Raw genomic sequence first — 18,126 nt, forward strand, 5'->3', positions numbered from 1 at the left:
ACAATCAACCCTCCATATCTGTGCATTCTGCATTTCGATCCTGGTTGGTTTACTCCATGGATACAGAATCTGCAGACACAGAGAGCGGACTGTACTACCCCCTTTTATATCAGGGACTTGAGCATCTGCAGACTTTGGTATCCTCAGGGGTCCTGGAACCAATCCCCAGCAGATATCAAGGGATGTGGTACTTTAAAGTTGAAAGGTTGAAAGTCACACAAACAAGCAATTTTGGAAGTATATATGAACTCTAGAAATACGAAAAGAAGAATTTTGCATTTTTAATTTCTAAGTGTTATCTTGCCATGGGGTAGCCTTCAGTCTGGGTTTTCATCTGTGTTTTACTTTTGTGCACTTATATCTGAAAGAAGTTTTGTGCCAAGGTTTTACTTAGAAGATAATTCCGATGAAAGAGTTTATTTAATGAATGATCTTGTAACCTATAGAAGAATAAGTGTGAGCAGGACTTTAATTTTCAGGATGGTGGTATTGTTTTTATCTCCTCTCTCTCTCTCTCCTTTCAGTGTACATAGGCACGTACAGAATAAAATGGACTAAACGAAATTCTCAGCTACTAGACCATTTTTGATAATTTCTCCTTAAATATAGCATACCCTTTTACATTTTAATTACTAAATGCCTGTCTTATAAATCCATTAACCTTTCCTTATATGTAACTAATAGTAAACAAAAGTAAAATTTCTCAAAGGAATTATTCTCTTATTCTTTTGGAACTACCTATGCACAGAGGCATAACCATAGGCATAATACTGATCACAAGGTACAACGTGATTTTTTAAAAAAACTAATCGCTCATAGTTTTATAAATTTCTTCTTTCATAAAAAGTTTAGCTCAGAAAAAAATACTATATTTTTATGTATATAGCTATTTTATTTACCAATATCACACACATGCACCATATATGGTTTAATGCCCTGTTTTGTGATAGTTTTAAGACAATCAGTTAACTGACTTTTAAATGAATTCAGAAGCCCTTTTTGATAGTGTTAGAATTCAATAATGCTAACATTATTTTTTTTGAACTGGATTTAAATCTCTTTAAATGGAATGACAAACCCCAATAGCCTGATGAAAATAAACTTGGATGCAAGTTTTAGCCTTCTGGTGGAAATCTGCCAAAAAAGCTTTCACTAGATAACAATCACTGTAATTATAATAGCAACTGAGAATGGCTTAAACATGACCCCACACACATCCTTTTAGAAATCACAATGCTCTTAACCAATAACATGGTCAATGACAGGGTTATGGGTATGAGTATGGGAAGCCAGGATGACAAGGATGGGGAAAGCAGGTGGTCCATACAAAAAGAAGACCACCAAACCTGCTGGGATAATTTGGATAATTAATTTTGTCCTTGAATTGACAAGGTTGTTTTAAATTTGACATTTTGCCATATTTTTTATTTTGCTTATAATTTTAGAAAGCTCTTCTATGACCTGTTGATTTGAAGTGGGAGCATTAATAGTATTTTGATAAAGTAGCCCCTTCCTTTGTATTCCTTTGATTTACACTATTGCACACTAGCAATCATCTGAAATATTTTAAAAGAAAGTTTACAATTTAAGAAGCAGATGCCTTATTAACCCAATGTATAGGTATAATTATTTTTTGTACTAAATTTAACTCATATTCACTATATGTGCGTACACATATATATAGTATGTGTACAGATGCGTGTACCATACAAATGTATATACACATATAGATATGTATATATATATATACATACACACACATATATACATATATGTATTATAGCCAAACATTTACTTTACTTGAGAACTTAAGTAAATATAGAGAGTGAATAATTGGACATAAAACATGTAAATTAGCAGAAACACATATTTTGGCTATGCAAAGCCCATAATCAGAATTTCAGTAACTGTTTAAGTGTTTGTTATTTATCTAAGGCTCCAAAATTGAATCATTGATATTTCTGGAAATAAACACAGCTTTACTGTGGTCTAGAATAGTGCCCTCAATTGTGCTTCAGTAATCAGATAATCTCTGCTATTTGTCAAAAAATCCCTAGAGGAATAGATATATTCCAAATGCTGCTGTGAAATAGGAAACTAGGGTGTAAAGGTCAAAAATGGGATCAATGTCTTCAGTTAAGCAGTCACATTACTAAAAATGTCTAGTTGATATGGTCAAGACTGCTTTTTTTTTGAATTTTATTTAACTTACTTTTTTATACAACAGGTTTTTATCAGTTATCCATTTTACACATATTAGTGTATATATGTCAATCCCAATCTCCCAATTCATCACACCACCACCCCTGCCCACGCCACTTTCCCCCCTTGGTGTCCATACATTTGTGCTCTACATCTGTGTCTCTATTTCTGCCCCACAAACCGGTTCATCTGTACCATTTTTCTAGGTTCCACTTATATGCATTAATATACGATATTTTTCTCTTTCTGACTTACTTCACTCTGTATGACAGTCTCTAGATCCATCCACATATCTACAAATGGCCTAATTTCGTTCCTTTTTATGGCTGACTAATATTCCATTATATATACGTACCACATCTTCTTTATTCATTCATCTGTTGGGCATTTAGGTTGCTTCCATGACCTGGCTATTGTAAATAGTGCTGCAATGAACACTGGGGTGCATGTGTCTTTTTGAATTATGGTTTTCTCTGGGTATATGCCCAGTAGTGGGGTTGCTGGGTCATATGGTAATTCTATTTTCAGTTTTTTAAGGAACCTCCATACTGTTCTCCATAGTGGCTGTATCAATTTACATTCCCACCAACAGTGCAAGAGGGTTCCCTTTTCGCCACAACCTCTCCAGCATTTGCTCATTGTAGATTTTCTGATAATGCCCATTCTGACTGGTGTGAGGGAATACCTCATTTTAGTTTTGATTTGCATTTCTCTAATAATTAGTGATGTTGAGCAGCTTTTCATGTGCTTCTTGGCCATCTGTATGTCTTCTTTGGAGAAATGTCTGTTTAGGTCTTCTGCCCACTTTTTGATTGGGTTTTTTGTTATTTTAATATTGAGCTGCAGGAGCTGTTATATATTTTGGAGACTAATCCTTTGTCCGTTGATTCATTTGCAAATATTTTCTCCCATTCTGAGGGTTGTCTTTTTGTCTTGTTTGTAGTTTCCTTTGCTTTGCAAAAGATTTTAAGTTTCATTAGGTCCCGTTTGGTTTTTTTTGTTTGTTTTTATTTCCATTTCTCTAGGTGGTGGGTCAAAAAGAATCTTGCTGTGATTTATGACATATAGTGTTCTGCCTATGTTTTCCTCTAAGAGTTGTATAGTGTCTGGCCTTACATTTAGGTCTTTAATTCATTTTTAGTTTATTTTTGTGTTTGGTGTTGGAGAGTGTTCTAATTTCATTCTTTTACATGTAGCTGTCCAGTTTTCCCAGCACCACTTATTGAAGAGACTATCTTTTCTCCATTGTATATCCTTGCCTCCTTTATCATAGGTTAGTTGACCATAGGTGCGTGTGTTTATCTCTGGGCTTTCTATCCTGTTCCATTTATCTATATTTCTGTTTTTGTGCCATTTCCAAATTGTCTTGATTACTGTAGCTTTGTAGTATAGTCTGAAGTCAGGGAGTCTGATTCTTCCAGCTCCTTTTTTTCCCCCTCAGGATTGCTTTGGATATTTGAGGTCTTTTGTGTCTCCATACAGATTTTAAGATTTTTTTGTTCTAGTTCTGTAAAAAATGTCATTGGTAATTTGATAGGGGTTGCATTGAATCTGTAGATTGCTTTGGATAGTACAGTCATTTTCACAATATTGATTCTTCCAATCCAAGAACACGGTATTTCTCTCCATATGTTAGTATCATCTTTAATTTCTTTCATCAGTGTCTTATAGTTTTCTGCATACAGATCTTTCATCTCCCTAGGTAGGTTTATTCCTAGGTATTTTATTCTTTTTGTTGCAATAGTAAACGGGAGTGTTTCCTTAATTTCTCTTTCAGATTTTTCATCATTAGTGTATAGGAATGCAAGAGATTTCTGTGCACTAATTTTGTATCCTGCAACTTTACCAAATTCATTGATTGCCTCTAGTAGTTTTCTGGTGGCATCTTTAGGATTCTCTATGTATAGTATCATGTTATCTGCAAACAGTGACAGCTTTACTTCTTCTTTTCCAATTTGCATTCCTTTTATTTCTTTTTCTTCTCTGATTGCTGAGGCTAGGACTTCCCAAACAATGTTGAATAATAGTGGTGAGAGTGGACATCCTTGTCTTGTTCCTAAACTCAGAGGAAATGCTTTCAGTTTTTCACCATTAAGAATGATGGTTGCTGTGGGTTTGTACTATATGGCCTTTATTATGTTGAGTTAACTTCCCTCTATACCCATTTTCTGGAGAGTTTTTATCACAAATGGTGTTGAATTTTGTCAGAAGCTTTTTCTGCATCTATTTAGATGATCGTATGGTTTTTATTCTTCAATTTGTTAATATGGTGTATCACATGGATTGATTTGCATATATTGAAGAATCCTTGCATCCCTGGGATAAATCCCACTTGATCATGGTGTATGATCCTTTTAATGAGTTGTTGGATTCTGTTTGCTACCATTTTGTTGAGGATTTTTGCACCTATATTCATCAGTGATATTGGTTTGTAATTTTCTTTTTTTGTGACATCTTTGTCTGGTTTTGGTATCAGGGTAATGGTGGTCTCATAGAATGAGTTTGGGAGTGTTCCTTCCTCTGCAATTTTTTGGAAGAGTTTGAGAAGGATGGGTATTAGCTCTTCCCTAAATGTTTGATAGAATTCACCTGTGAAGGCATCTGGTCCTGGACTTTTGTTTGTTGGAAGATTTTTAATCACAGTTTCAGTTTCATTACTTGTGATTCATCTCTTCATATTTCTATTTCTTTCTGGTTCAGTCTTGGAAGGTTATACCTTTCTAAGAATTTGTCCATTTCTTCCAGGTTGCCATTTTATTGGCATAGAGTTGCTGGTAGTAGTCCCTTAGGATGCTTTGCATTTCTGTGGTGTCTTTTGTAACTTCTCCTTTTTCAATTCTAATTTTATTGATTTGAGTCCTCTCCCTCTTTTTCTCGATGAGTCTGGCTAATGGTTTATATATTTTGTTTATCTTCTCAAAGAACCAGCTTTTAGTTTTATTGATCTTTGCTATGATTTTCTTTGTTTCTATTTCATTTATTTCTTCTCTGATCTTTATTATTTCTTTCCTTCTACTAACTTTGGATTTTGTTTGTGCTTGTTTCTCTAGTTCTTTTAGGTGTAAGGTTAGATTGTTTATTTGAGATTTTTCTGTTTCTTGAGGTAGGCTTGTATTGCTATAAACTTCCCTCTTAGAACTGCTTTTGCTGCATCCCATAGGTTTTGGGTGGTTGTGTTTTCATTGTAATTTGTCTCTAGGTATTTTTTGATTTCCTCTTTGATTTCTTCAGTGATCTCTTGGTTTAGTAACGCTTTGTTTAGCCTCCATGTGTTTGTGTTTTTTACGTTGTTTTTCCTGTAATTAATTTCTAATCTCATAGTGTTGTGGTCAGAAAAGATCCTTGATATGATTTCAATTTTCTTAAATTTACTGAGGCTTGATTTGTGACCCAAGATGTGATCTATCCTGGAGAATGTTCTGTGTGCACTTGAGAAGAAAGTGTAATCTGCTGTTTTGGGATAGAATGTCCTATAAATATCAATTAAACCTATCTGGTCTATTGTGTCATTTAAAGCTTGTGTTTCCTTATTAACTTTCTGTTTGGATGATCTGTCCATTGGTGTAAGTGAGGTGTTAAAGAACCCACTATTATTGTGTTACTGTCAATTTCCTCTTTTAGAACTGTTAACAGGTGCCTTATGTATTGAGGTGCTTCTATGTTGGGTGCATATATAATTGTTATATATTCTTCTTGGATTGATCCCTTGATCATTATGTAGTGTCCTTCCTTGTCTCTTGTAACATTCTTTATTTTAAAGTCTATTTTATCTGATATGAGTATTGCTACTCCAGCTTTCTTTTGATTTCCATTTGCATGGAATATCTTTTTCCATCCCCTCACTTTCAGTCTGTATGTGTCCCTAGGTCTGAAGTGGGTCTCTTGTAGACAGCATATATATGGGTCTTGGTTTTGTATCCATTCAGCAAGCCTGTGTCTTTTGGTTGGAGCATTTAATCCATTCATGTTTAAGGTAATTATCGATATGCATGTTCCTATTACCATTTTCTTAATTGATATGGGTTTGTTTTTGTAGGTACTTTTCTTCTCTGTATTTCCCACTTAGAGAAGTTCATTTAGCATTTGTTGTAGAGCTGGTTTGGTGGTGCTGAATTCTCTTAGCTTTTGCTTGTCTGTAAAGCTTTTGATTTCTCTGTTGAATCAATGATATCCTTGCTGGGTAGAGTAATGTTGGTTGTAGTTTCTTCCCTTTCATCACTTTAAATATATCATGCCACTCCCTTCTGGCTTGTAGAGTTTTTGCTGAGAAGTCAGCTGTTAACCTTCTGGGAGTTCCCTTGTATATTATTTGTCATTTTTCTCTTGTTGCTTTCAATAATTTTTCTTTGTGTTTAATTTTTGTCAATTTGATTACCATGTGTCTCAGCATGCTTCTCCTTGGGTTTATCCTGCCTGGGACTCTCTGTGCTTCCTGGACTTGGGTGGCTATTTCCTTTCCCATGTTAGGGAAGTTTTTGACTATAATCTCTTCAAATAGTTTCTCAGGTCCTTTCTGTCTCTCTTCTCCTTCTGGGACCCCTATAATGCGAATATTGTTGCATTTAATGTTTTCCCAGAGGTCTCTTAAGCTGTCTTCATTTTTTTTCATTCTTTTTTCTTTATTCTGTTCTGCAGCAGTGAATTCCACCATTCTATCTTCCAGGTCACTTTTCTGTTCTTCTGCCTCAGTTATTCTGCTATTGATTCATTCTAGTGTATTTTTCATTTCAGTTATTGTATTGTTCATCTCTGTGTGTTTGTTCTTTAATTATTCTAGGTGTCTCTTCTTTAATTCTTCTAGGTCCTTTTTAAACATTTCTTGCATCTTCTCCATCTTTGCCTCCATTCTTTTTCTGAGGTCCTGGATCATCTTCACTATCATTATTCTGAATTCTTTTTCTGGAAGGTTGCCTATCTCCACTTCATTTAGTTGTTTTTCTGGGTTTTTATCTTATTCCTTCATCTGTTACATAGCCCTCTGCCTTTCATCTTGTCTATCTTTTTGTGAATGTGGTTTTTGTTCCTCAGGCTGCAGGATTGTAGTTCTTCTTGCTTCTGCTGTCTGCCCTCTGATGGATGAGTCTATCTAAGAGGCTTGTGCAAGTTTCCTGATGGGAGGGACTATTGGTGGGTAGAGCTGGCTGTTGCTCTGGTGGGCAGAGCTCAGTAAAACTTTAATCCGCTTGTCTGCTGATGGATGGGGCTGGGTTCCCTCCCTGTTGGTTGTTTGCCCTGAGGGGACCCGACACTGGAGCCAGCCTACCTGGCTCTTTGGTGGTGCTAATGGCGGACTCTGGGAGGGCTCATGCCAAGGAGTACTTCTCAGAACTTCTGCTGCCAGTGGCCTTGTCCTCATGGTGAGCCACAGCCTCCCCCTGCCTCTGCAGGAGACCCTCCAACGCTAGCAGGTAGGTGTGGTTCAGTCTCCTATGGGGTCACTGCTCCTTCCCCTGGGTCCCGATGCACACACTACTTTGTGTGTGCCCCCCAAGAGTGGAGTCTCTGTTTCTCCCAGTCCTGTCAAAGTCCTGCAATCAAATCTCACTAGCCTCCAGAGTCTGATTCTCTGGGAATTCCTCCTCCCATTGCCGGACCCCCAGGTTGGGAAGCCTGATATGGGGCTCAGAACCTTCACTCCAGTGGGTGGACTTCTGTGGTATAAGTGTTCTCCAGTTTGTGAGTCACCCACCCAGCAGTTATGGGATTTGATTTTATTGTGATTGCGCCCCTCCTACCGTCTCATTGTGGGTGCTCCTTTGTCTTTGGATGTGGGGTATCTTTTTTGGTGAGTTCCAGTATCTTCCCATCAATGACTGTTTAGCAGTTAGTTGTGATTCCGGTGTTCTCACAAGAGGGAGTGAGCACATGTCCTTCTACTCCGCCATCTTGAACCAGTCTCCAAGACTGCTTTTTTGATGCCTGGCTAAAATAAATGAAAAATATCAATGTAAAGGAGAAATCAACCTTTTTAAAAGAAGATATAATTGAATTCCACCAACGTTTTAGATTTTTAGTAATTAAAGCATTGTTTCATTCCACAACTTGTCACCTCATTAACTGTTTTCTACATTTATGTCTTTTCACATTCCATGAGCTTGCTTCAAGTACAATCCTATCTTTTCTAACATTGTATACTTACCAGTTTAGTTTTAGAATCTCCTACACAAAAATGTCTCTCCAATTAATTTTACTCCATTCTGATTACTCACTTCATTTAGCACTTACATTCCATATTATTTTATACATACTAATATTTTTTACTTGCTCTCAAAATTATGGAATCTTTTAGATTATCAAAGAATTGTTCTATTATTTTACATAATTTAAAACTCATATACTTAAAATGATTTAGTATTATAAACCAAAAGTGCCACATTTACCAGCAAAATAATTTTTCTTTCCCTTACAAATGTTAGAACAAATTCCATTATAACAGTTACAAAATTGTGATGATGTTCAGCTTTTTGAGAATTTATGGGTAATCATTTTTAATGCAGAAATCTTTTCCAACTTCAAAACAAATAACCAATTCTGAAAATTGAGTTTAAACATAATAAAAGCCAGAGCACAAACAGTTCAGATGGTTAATTTTTTTCTTGGAACATTTCAAACTGCTTTGCATTAGTATTGATATGTTTGCATGCACTGGCAGGTAGAGGTAAAGTTAGAGCTTACCATAGTCTTTCCTGGGTGTAATAAACTTCTCAGGCTAATCTTAGTTTAACAAAGTTTCTCAACAAAGGCAGTACTGCCCCCCAAGCGGGTATTTTGGAAATTTGTGGGTATTATTTTGTTGTTACCATGATTGGGGTGGTATCACTTACAATTAATGGAATGGTGCTAAAATTGCTAGGTAACCTGCAATGAATGGTAGAGTCCAAAAAAAAAGTTCTTTTATCACACACCAACTCACAGACCTGGAATATCCTACTGAACTTTAATGTAGATGAAAAATCTGCTCTTGATTGTGTCCACCTAGAACTTATCTCCACTTTGCATAGAAATATAAAGATTTTCTACAAAAATTTTAATTAACGGTAAATTTTCTAGGAATGGGAAATACCATTTAACTTGAAGGAAGATTGTATCCTATTTTGTTTGGAAGTTTACCAGCCATTGTTCAATATTTTAGAAAAATCACATCACCAACCACGCTACTACTCTACTTATGAGTTGCAATAAAACACATCTGTGTCAGTCTGCCTTTTCAGCCATCACATTCTGATGATTCCATCCATCACTGTAAGCGTCTAACCCTACATCGTGTCCTCTAGTGTTGCCATGCCTGAACACCAACAGCACACGTATATTATATTACAAATAATCACCCTTATATATTTTTCTGTATATTACCCCAGTATGATTGTTTTTAATTATGTGTGCACATAGGTTATATTGCCTATAAACTTCATTTCAGGAGAGTAAAGCAAGCACTACAAAATGTTTTTTATAGAAGAAGGACATTGGATCTGATAAGGTTGAAAATCACTACACAGGATGGGAGTGGCAGGGTCGAGCTTCCCTTGGAGCATATAAGGTCAGTGTTTTGTCTGCTCAGGTATTCCTTTTCTAATAATGGGATAATCTGGGAAGTCTGGGTTTCATGTGGTGGCTAAAGTGAATAGGAAAATAAGACATGATATAGTTAATCCTATATGGTGGTATAGGTGGTATGGTGGTGGTATCGATGGCGGACATGGATATAAGTATAAATTAGAGACTTCTGGGGTTGGTCTTTTAGTGAGTTTGCAATGGTGAGCCTGGTAGTATTGAGAGAAGACAGGGTGTATTGATAGAAATACAACACGTTCTCTGGGTTTCCTATGGAGACCTTTTGAGGGCAGTAAGGAATAGAGTGAAAGGGCCATAAAACTGATATCTGATGTCTCTTCTGTCATTTTGTTGATGCTTTACATTTTCTATGATTTCTTATTACTGTCTGTTTATTGCTGTCTGTGTATTATCCATCTAGCTGGCTGAATAATTATGCTATTATCTTTACCAGCAATAGTCTCAATGCAAAATCTTTTTCGAGTTACTTTATCCACATTTTAAGATCTGCATTTTGGTGTTACATGACTGGAAAAAGCCTTCAGAAACCTTTTAAGAGACCATGAGGTAGTGTACTTTCACAGCTCTCATATCAAAGATTATCTGTTTCTTTTACTTATGAAAGACAACTTGGGCACAAATAAATTAAGATACAAACCTTGAAGATGTATATAGATGCATCTCCATTGACTTAAGAAATGTATTTTGGGAAAAGAAAAGAGTATGGGTGTTGTCTCAGTTAGTGATTGATTCTAAATTTCTTTTACCTTAAACATTTTTTTAATTCTTTTTTTAAAATTAATTAATTAATTTTATTTATTTTTAAATTTTTGGCTGCATTGAGTCTTCACTGCTGCACACAGGCTTTCTCTAGTTGCAGCAAGCGGGGGCTACTCTTTGTTGCAGTGCACGGGCTTATCACTGCAGTGGCTTTTCTTGTTGCAGAGCATGGGCTCTAGGCATGTGGGCTTCAATAGTTGCAGCTCTTGGGCTCAGTAGTTGTGGCACGCAGGCTCTAGAGCGTAGGCTCAGTAGTTGTGGTGCACAGGCTCAGTTGCTCCATGGCATGTGGGATCGTCCTGCACCAGGGATCAAACCTGTGTCCCCTGCATTGGCAGGTGGATTCTTAGCCACTGCACCATCAGGGAAGTCCCTACCTTAAACAGTTTTGATCAGATGTGCCAGGATGCTTTTTGGTGAAATTGTCTAGAATGTGCTTGGCCTTTTTGATATTCAACTTTTTTAACTTCAGAAAAATGTGTTTGAGCTATATTTTCCTATTCCTTTCCTATTGCTCAAAATGTCTTCTTTACACATACCAATAATGCTTAAGTTGCACTTTCATTTTCTGTTTTTCTCATCTATTATGTTTTCTCTCATTAATTTTATCTTTTCCCTCTGCATTCTAGGAGAGCCCTTTAGATCTTATTCTTTTACTGTACTTTGTCAATTCTAACCTATAGGCCTCTGATATAGGCTTTAAAATTCTGCTATTGTGGGTTTATTTATCTTGTCATTCTTCTTTATAACTCATTTTCTTATCCATTTAGCTCAGCCTTCCCTTTGGGAATTTCTACTCTTATTTAATAAAAAGTTCCTTGGTTCTTAACTGATGAGAATCAACACATTTTCTAAATGTTATTTTGAATTTTGGAATAATTATTTCCTGGGAATTGCTCTTTCTCTAATGTTTGATTTTGTTTTCACTTCCTTGTTTGGGGGCATTTTCCTTTGCCCTTTTTATTTCTCTATTGTGTCTTTTAATTTTCCTCACCTCCACTGGATTCAATGTAGTGCTGTTTGGATTCCTGTCTTAGGTAAACAAATGCATAGATGTAAGCAGTTTCAATTCCCAGTGTCTACAAAGCTCTCATTTACTACTTGAGACCATTTGCTATACAGGTGTCCCAGTGCCATGATACCATGACAGCACAATACATGAAAATCTCACCCTCAGTATGTACCACTTACAGAGCAGCCTCTTGGGCGGCAGTGTGCCACTTCAATTACCACATGCTTCCGGCCCAGCTGTTTTCTGGAAAGAGGAAGAGTGATGTACGAATGATGACCAGCCCTCTAACTGCCCACAGAAACCTCCATCGGGCAATAGAAGAAAGGCTGCCAAGTTTCCTGTTTAGAACAGTCCCTTTTCTTATTTAAGAGCCAAACAGTGGCAAAGGGATGTTGAAGAGTGCATTTACATGGCCAAGTTTTCTCTGTTCTGGATACAAAGTATGGATGGAAGAGTGCGTGGATTTTCATTCCTATTCAATCAAGTTGTAACTAGTTAAAAAAAAAAAATCCTACCAAGTTCTGACAATAACTTCAATGTCATTCTTAATTTTCAGTGTAGTGAATTTTCAGTGTACTTTTGGAGGCAAAGAGAAGAGGATATTGTAGTATAACATGCCAGAGATCATGAGGGCCTGGGTGTGGGCCATAGCTGCACACATTTCATCACTGAAGATAGGAGGTAAAATTTGGATTTTCACATATGCAAACTTCGAGGCCTATGAGACAGCAGGAACACATATTTATGAGGCAGTTTGATCTTTAGGACTGCACCAGAACCAGAAGAGATGCTGACATTGGAGTTATAGAGTTAGAAGTCTTATTATATATATGACAGTTGAAACTATGGCACTAAGGACAGAAGCCTGGGATATACAAATCCTTAACTCATCAAGAAGCATTTGGGAAAAGAAGCAAGAATAAGTAGAAAAGGGAACTTTGAAAAGAACATATTTTCAACAAAGTCAAAAGCTGAAGAGAGGTTAAACTGGATGAGCCCAAGAGGTTTGACCTTTTAAATTTTCAGTAATGTTTTAGAGATGAGTGTAAGAAGAGTCATCGACGTGGAATCCTGTAATGCAGTGAATTGATGAGAGGATGAAAAGTGAGGTTATGACTGTTAAATGGACTTGCAGGAGATCTGTCTTTGAAGGAGGGGGCTAATGAGATAGAAGTGTACAGAGAAGGGATGGTCGAGAGGCTTTTTTAGAAACAGAAAAAACAGCACAGAAAGGCTCAATTTACACTTGAACTCATTCAAAAAGTTGAACAGCGGAAGGACTAAATGTATTGTTCTTGAAGTCTATTGTTCCTGGCAGAGGAAAGGAAGCCTTAGGAAGAATTGTTTTGTTGTATGAAGTCTGCAATGTTTCTGTTACTTAGCAATTTACGTTAAGAAATGCATAGCAGTAGAATGATATACTTGGCAACGGAAGCTAGACTGCCTACATGTGAATCCTGGCTCTGCCTCATATCAGCTGTGTGACCTTGGGGAAGTTACTTAACCTATCTTAACCTCTCCATGCTGCAATTCCTCATCTCTAGAATGAGGAAAATAATCATATCTAACTCATAGGTTTGTTAGGTAGATTAAACAAATTGATACTAGAACTGTGGAACAAAGTAAAAGTTACACACATGTGCATATTAAATAAACATATATCAATCACAACTATTACTTGACCTATAGGGTTGGCTTAATGTTAGTTGGCTTTAATTAATGGAGTTTAAGATCTTCTCACAGATGATTATTTACTTGGATGATCTATAACCCAAGGGTATAGCCATTGGGGGTACTTGGACCAGAAAGAGAGCTATTACCAGAGACAAATTTTTTATCTGGAAGATGTACCTGTATGAGAGAACGAACATCTGCTCTTCTTATCTTCCTATAAATTGCCCTCCTCCCCTTTGAAGCTCCAGACCCCTATCCCATTCCTCAGCTCAGGATGGCACAGAAGTCGCAATTGCCCTACTTGCTCTTGAGTTTCATATCCTTGGGGATCCTGCACGTAGAAAATTAAATTTGTTTTTCTCCCGCTAATCTGTTTTACATTATTTAATTATTAGACCAGCCAAAGAACCTAGAAGGGAAGAAGGAAAAACTTTCTGCCCTTAGAGGGTGTCATTGCTTTGAGGCCCTATCAGTGGACCAAATTAGGAAAAACAAATGCACACACATCTATTTTTTTCTGTATTGCATATATTGAAAATCATATATTTCCCCAACACCTTCAATACCAGTACACTACAACACACCTATTCTACTTTCCATCTTTCCATATTTATAACTTCTTCTCTGGCAGTGAGAAACCTAGCTCCCACTGTTCTGAATATATCTACCCATGTAATCGATATTCCCTAGGTAACCAATCTCTCGACCCCACGAGCCCACTGTCCCAAATGACTACTTTTCCCACTTGGGCTTCAACCTCTGGCTGCCTTCCTTTGCTCAGGGTCTAAACTCTGACAGGAGGACCACCCACTGCTCTGCCTGGAAACCATTGCCTCATCCTCTGGCTTTTAAACTAAATTATTCAGAAAGGAAAAAGGAAGAAGGGGGGGAAATGAAAGAAAGAGAGCAGACAAGCAAGCAGGAAGCACAGTCAATATATTTTCAATGTGGCCTCAAGTTCAAAAATTTAAATGTCAAGGTTGTATTTAAGAAATTATGTTACTAAGACTGAAACAAAATCACTCTTACTAGATTAAACAGTCAAAATGCTGGCGCATACAAAATCTCAAAAGGGCATTACTTAATAATATGCATTTGGTCTTAGATACAGAATCTACTACTATGTAATTCATAATGATAAATATTTGTAGTGACACTTTACACTTGTTATGTTTGGCATTTTTCTAAAGTGAGAGAATCAAGTATCTGGATAATCAACCACCGTGAAGTCAGTTAAAACACATAGTTATATTAAGTGAACAAGAATATTTGCAAGAAAAACTATTTCTAACATTCTCTTAGTTTCCTATTTTTAAATCATCCTGGGACCGTGCCAGAAATTTCTTTGATTGACCTTACCTAGCTCTGAACTCACTGTAAATAAATTATTGAGCTATTCCATCTTCGTAAAGTACCAAAGAGCTCTTGGGTGAGATGCATTTTTAAAATTTCAAAAAAAAAAAAGATCAATTTCTTTTCACCACAGATTACTAATAGCTTCCACGCATCCTTTTAGGTGCATACATCTCTAGGATCACAGGAAGTGAGAGGAAAATTGACAGAATGGTGCCAGGTCAATGGATATTTTTATGCCCAACTTGAATTAGCAATTTCAAAAACTGCATTTCCTTCTATCCTATGCATGCTACACATATATAGTAGCAACACACAGCTTCCCAGGAGACAACTCCACAGATTTTTAGAAAATCAGCCTAGAAAGTGCATCCTAAAGTTAACAAGACTGATCTCAACTGATCTTCTTTTTTATTTATTTACTTAAGCTTCTTATTCCTTAGTATTCTAAAGCCAAGAATTCTTTGTTTATGGCATTGTTATTGGCCAACCTTATAGTAGCAAGTTTCTGAGAGCTCAGGAACTTAATACTGTTGAAATAAATGCATTATTAACCTATAGGTATCAATCAAGTGCTTCATCAGACTTAAATACAATTTTAGCCTATTGTATCTTAAAACGTTTTAAAACAATATTTGAAGAAGACTGTCAATATTTTTTTCCTTATGTGATCACAGCACTAACCTTACCTTAAAATATGTGAAAACTTAAATGCATGTATTCTAAACTCTGACCACCAGACTTGCTTATCTGCTTCCAGCTCTTCCACAGCTTCACTCAGGAAACTTTGATTTTTGACCACACAGACCTCAAATCTCTTGATCCTTCCCCTAGTCAATATAATTCTGGCCTTACATCCTTCCCTACCATCTAGACTCCATGATTGATGTGTCAAATAAGACTCCGTTTCCTTTACCCTCTTAGCCTACCTACCCCCAACATGAGGGGAAAAAATCCCCATTCCCTTTCCCTAGTTGGCTTAAGTGCTACAGGAGAAGTCTTCAGATTGGTACAAATACCAGTGCATGTTTTTCAACTTTGTTTGGTCTTTCAACATCTGTCTTTCTTTCTTTTACATTATTTCTATTATACCATCTCCTGTTCTCCTAAAATATTCCAAATCATTGAGGCTGCCCTTATCAACACTAGGAAATTATTTCACCTAGCAAACAGGAACCAGTAGAAAATGCCCTCAGCTTCAAATGGACGTTGATCATACATATCCTGTGTTCTTTTTTTGCTTTCACTCTCAGGAGATCAGTGGAGGGCCCTCCATTCACAACTCCTTCCCTGACTGGTTCTTGTTCCCTCCTGTACTGTGCTCTGGTTTCCACCCACAACATTACTACCTGTTGGCTTTTCCCCTCAGACTACAGAAATATTTAAATCTCTTTTCTCATAAAAACAGACAAGCAAACAAAACTAACATAAACTTCTGTGTTTAAATCACCCTGCCTAAACATTGCCTTCTTGTTTCTTTTCTTTTCTTTATTTTTTCTCCTCCTAAGCTTCTTAAAAGAAAACTCTATGCCTTCTTTTCACTCCATTTCCATCTGATGGCCTCCCTTCATTTACTCCACCAAAGCTACCTGGCAAAAATGTCATCAGTGTCCTGCTAATTTCCTAATCCAGTGGAAAAGGCTCAGCTTTCATTTTTCTAGACTTCTTTGAGGATTGCAAGGCTTTGTGCTACTGTCTCCCATGTTTTTAACTCTTTTTGTCATCTAGCATTACACTAGGGTCTCTAGTTAAGGAATTTGAAAATTAACACCCCTTCTATGCTGCTGTGTCCATTTACCTTAAATAAGTGGCTTTAATTTGTGTTCAGCAGATTACTAGAGGTTAAATGCACAAGAGATGCATCAGGGTGGTATTTACATGTAAGATTACTTCTAAAGAACACATTAAGCTTTTCATTATATATTATGCATTTTTCTGAACGTGTTACCATGCAATCTAAAACAGCAGAAAGAGCATAACATACAAAATCCAGCATAGTCATCACCTCAGATGGCAAGACAGAGTAATATCATAGAAGAAAAATATTGATAGATGCAAATTTAGCAAAGAAACAACATTTTGGAAAAATATGTAATTACTTAGGAAGAGTTAAAAATACATTTTAGGTAAAAAAGAAGATCAGAAAGCAGTGTGCACAGGTGAATTCCATTTTCATAACTGTATACATAATTATCCATCAAAATGTTAAAAGTTATTTTCTCTAATGTAAAGGAATACTGGCATCATATTTTTGTTCACATGTTTTAAAAATATTTTTGTAAGAAATATTACTTGATAATAAGGACAAAATTTTTTTTTCTTAAATCCCACAAAATGTATCATGATCAGAAAGGTCATTAATGTTGATGTAAGAGTAGATATGTTGAAAAGCATATGAGTTACTTTTTTAAGATTACCTCCCCAAATTCTCTTAAATGAGCCATGAAGATATTATATAAAATAGTACACCCTACTGAGAAATTCTCCAGGTTAAAAACAAAATCAACAAACTATTATTCATCAATGTGGCAAAGAAAAAGTGTTCTGATTTTTACTTCAGAAATAAAATTGGATAAAGAAAGCAGTTATAAAGTTATCTAAACAGAATACTTCCACCTTGCCATTCATGCTCCTTCTAAAGCAAAAATGAATCAGTTATTTCTTTCTTTGCTCTAAAATTCATATCAAACAAAGGGAGGGCTACTGGATAGTAAGATTGGGAAAGTTCAATCAAACCTCTGTATGTTCTCTAAGAAAACTGCTTCATTACCTTCTTTATTTTCCTCCTTTCTATGTCAAACATAATCAGACAAACCAATGGCAATTTCTCATTTTTCATTTGTAGCCATGTAGTATAAAAAAAGTGATATATTTGGAGTTGTTCTGCAACAGTGAAGTCTTGGGCAAATAAAATATTTTACTGAGCCTGTTTCCTCATCTATAATATGACTATAATGATTGCTACCTCATAGGATTGCTTAAAGGCTAAAATAAAATATAGTGGGAGAAAAAGAAAGTCATTTTTAAATGATTAAAAATGCTGGAATTTTTTTGTTCTAATTATTCAAGTCCTGAATCAAAAAATGAATTATATGTTATTGAGAGCTCTGAACAGAATCATCTGTAGCCCATATCCCACCAGCTTTTTCTCCGGCCTTTAGGGGAAACAGGAAAGTTGATGGCAGCCAGAGAAAGTTAGCCAACAGAAAAATAAACTTAGATGAAACATAGAGGCAGACTTTGAACTCTTTGCATCTGCTCTGATCTGGTGGAATCAGGAAGAGGTTTGTATAAAAACTGTAGCTGGGCTTCCCTGGTGGCGCAGTGGTTGAGAGTCCATCTGCCGATGCAGGGGACACGGGTTCGTGCCCCGGTCCGGGAAGATCCCACATGTCGCGGAGCGGCTGGGCCCGTGAGCCATGGCCGCTGAGCCTGCGCATCCAGAGCCTGTGCTCCGCAACGGGAGAGGCCACAACAGTGAAAGGCCCGCGTACCGCAAAAAAAAAAAAAAAAAAAAACTGTAGTTGTGTTAATCCTCACTGTTTACAGGTAAA

General features: G+C 36.5%; 1 long non-coding RNA gene across 1 annotated transcript in view; it reads left to right on the forward strand.

Annotated features, from left to right (window-relative positions):
• The window catches only part of LOC115801700 (uncharacterized), a 200,190-nt gene extending 194,103 nt beyond the window's left edge, over window positions 1–6,087 (forward strand). The window contains exon 4 of the long non-coding RNA XR_004022033.2: window positions 1–6,087. This exon is cut by the window's left edge and continues 51,800 nt beyond it. This is a non-coding gene — a long non-coding RNA (uncharacterized LOC115801700).
• The last annotated feature ends 12,039 nt before the right edge of the window (window positions 6,088–18,126 follow it).

Source organism: Delphinapterus leucas, chromosome 9, assembly GCF_059928025.1.
Source record: "Delphinapterus leucas isolate spDelLeu-1000000601 "Yukka" chromosome 9, BTC_Dleu_Yukka2, whole genome shotgun sequence".
In the NCBI taxonomy this organism is placed as follows: Eukaryota; Metazoa; Chordata; class Mammalia; order Artiodactyla; family Monodontidae; genus Delphinapterus; species Delphinapterus leucas.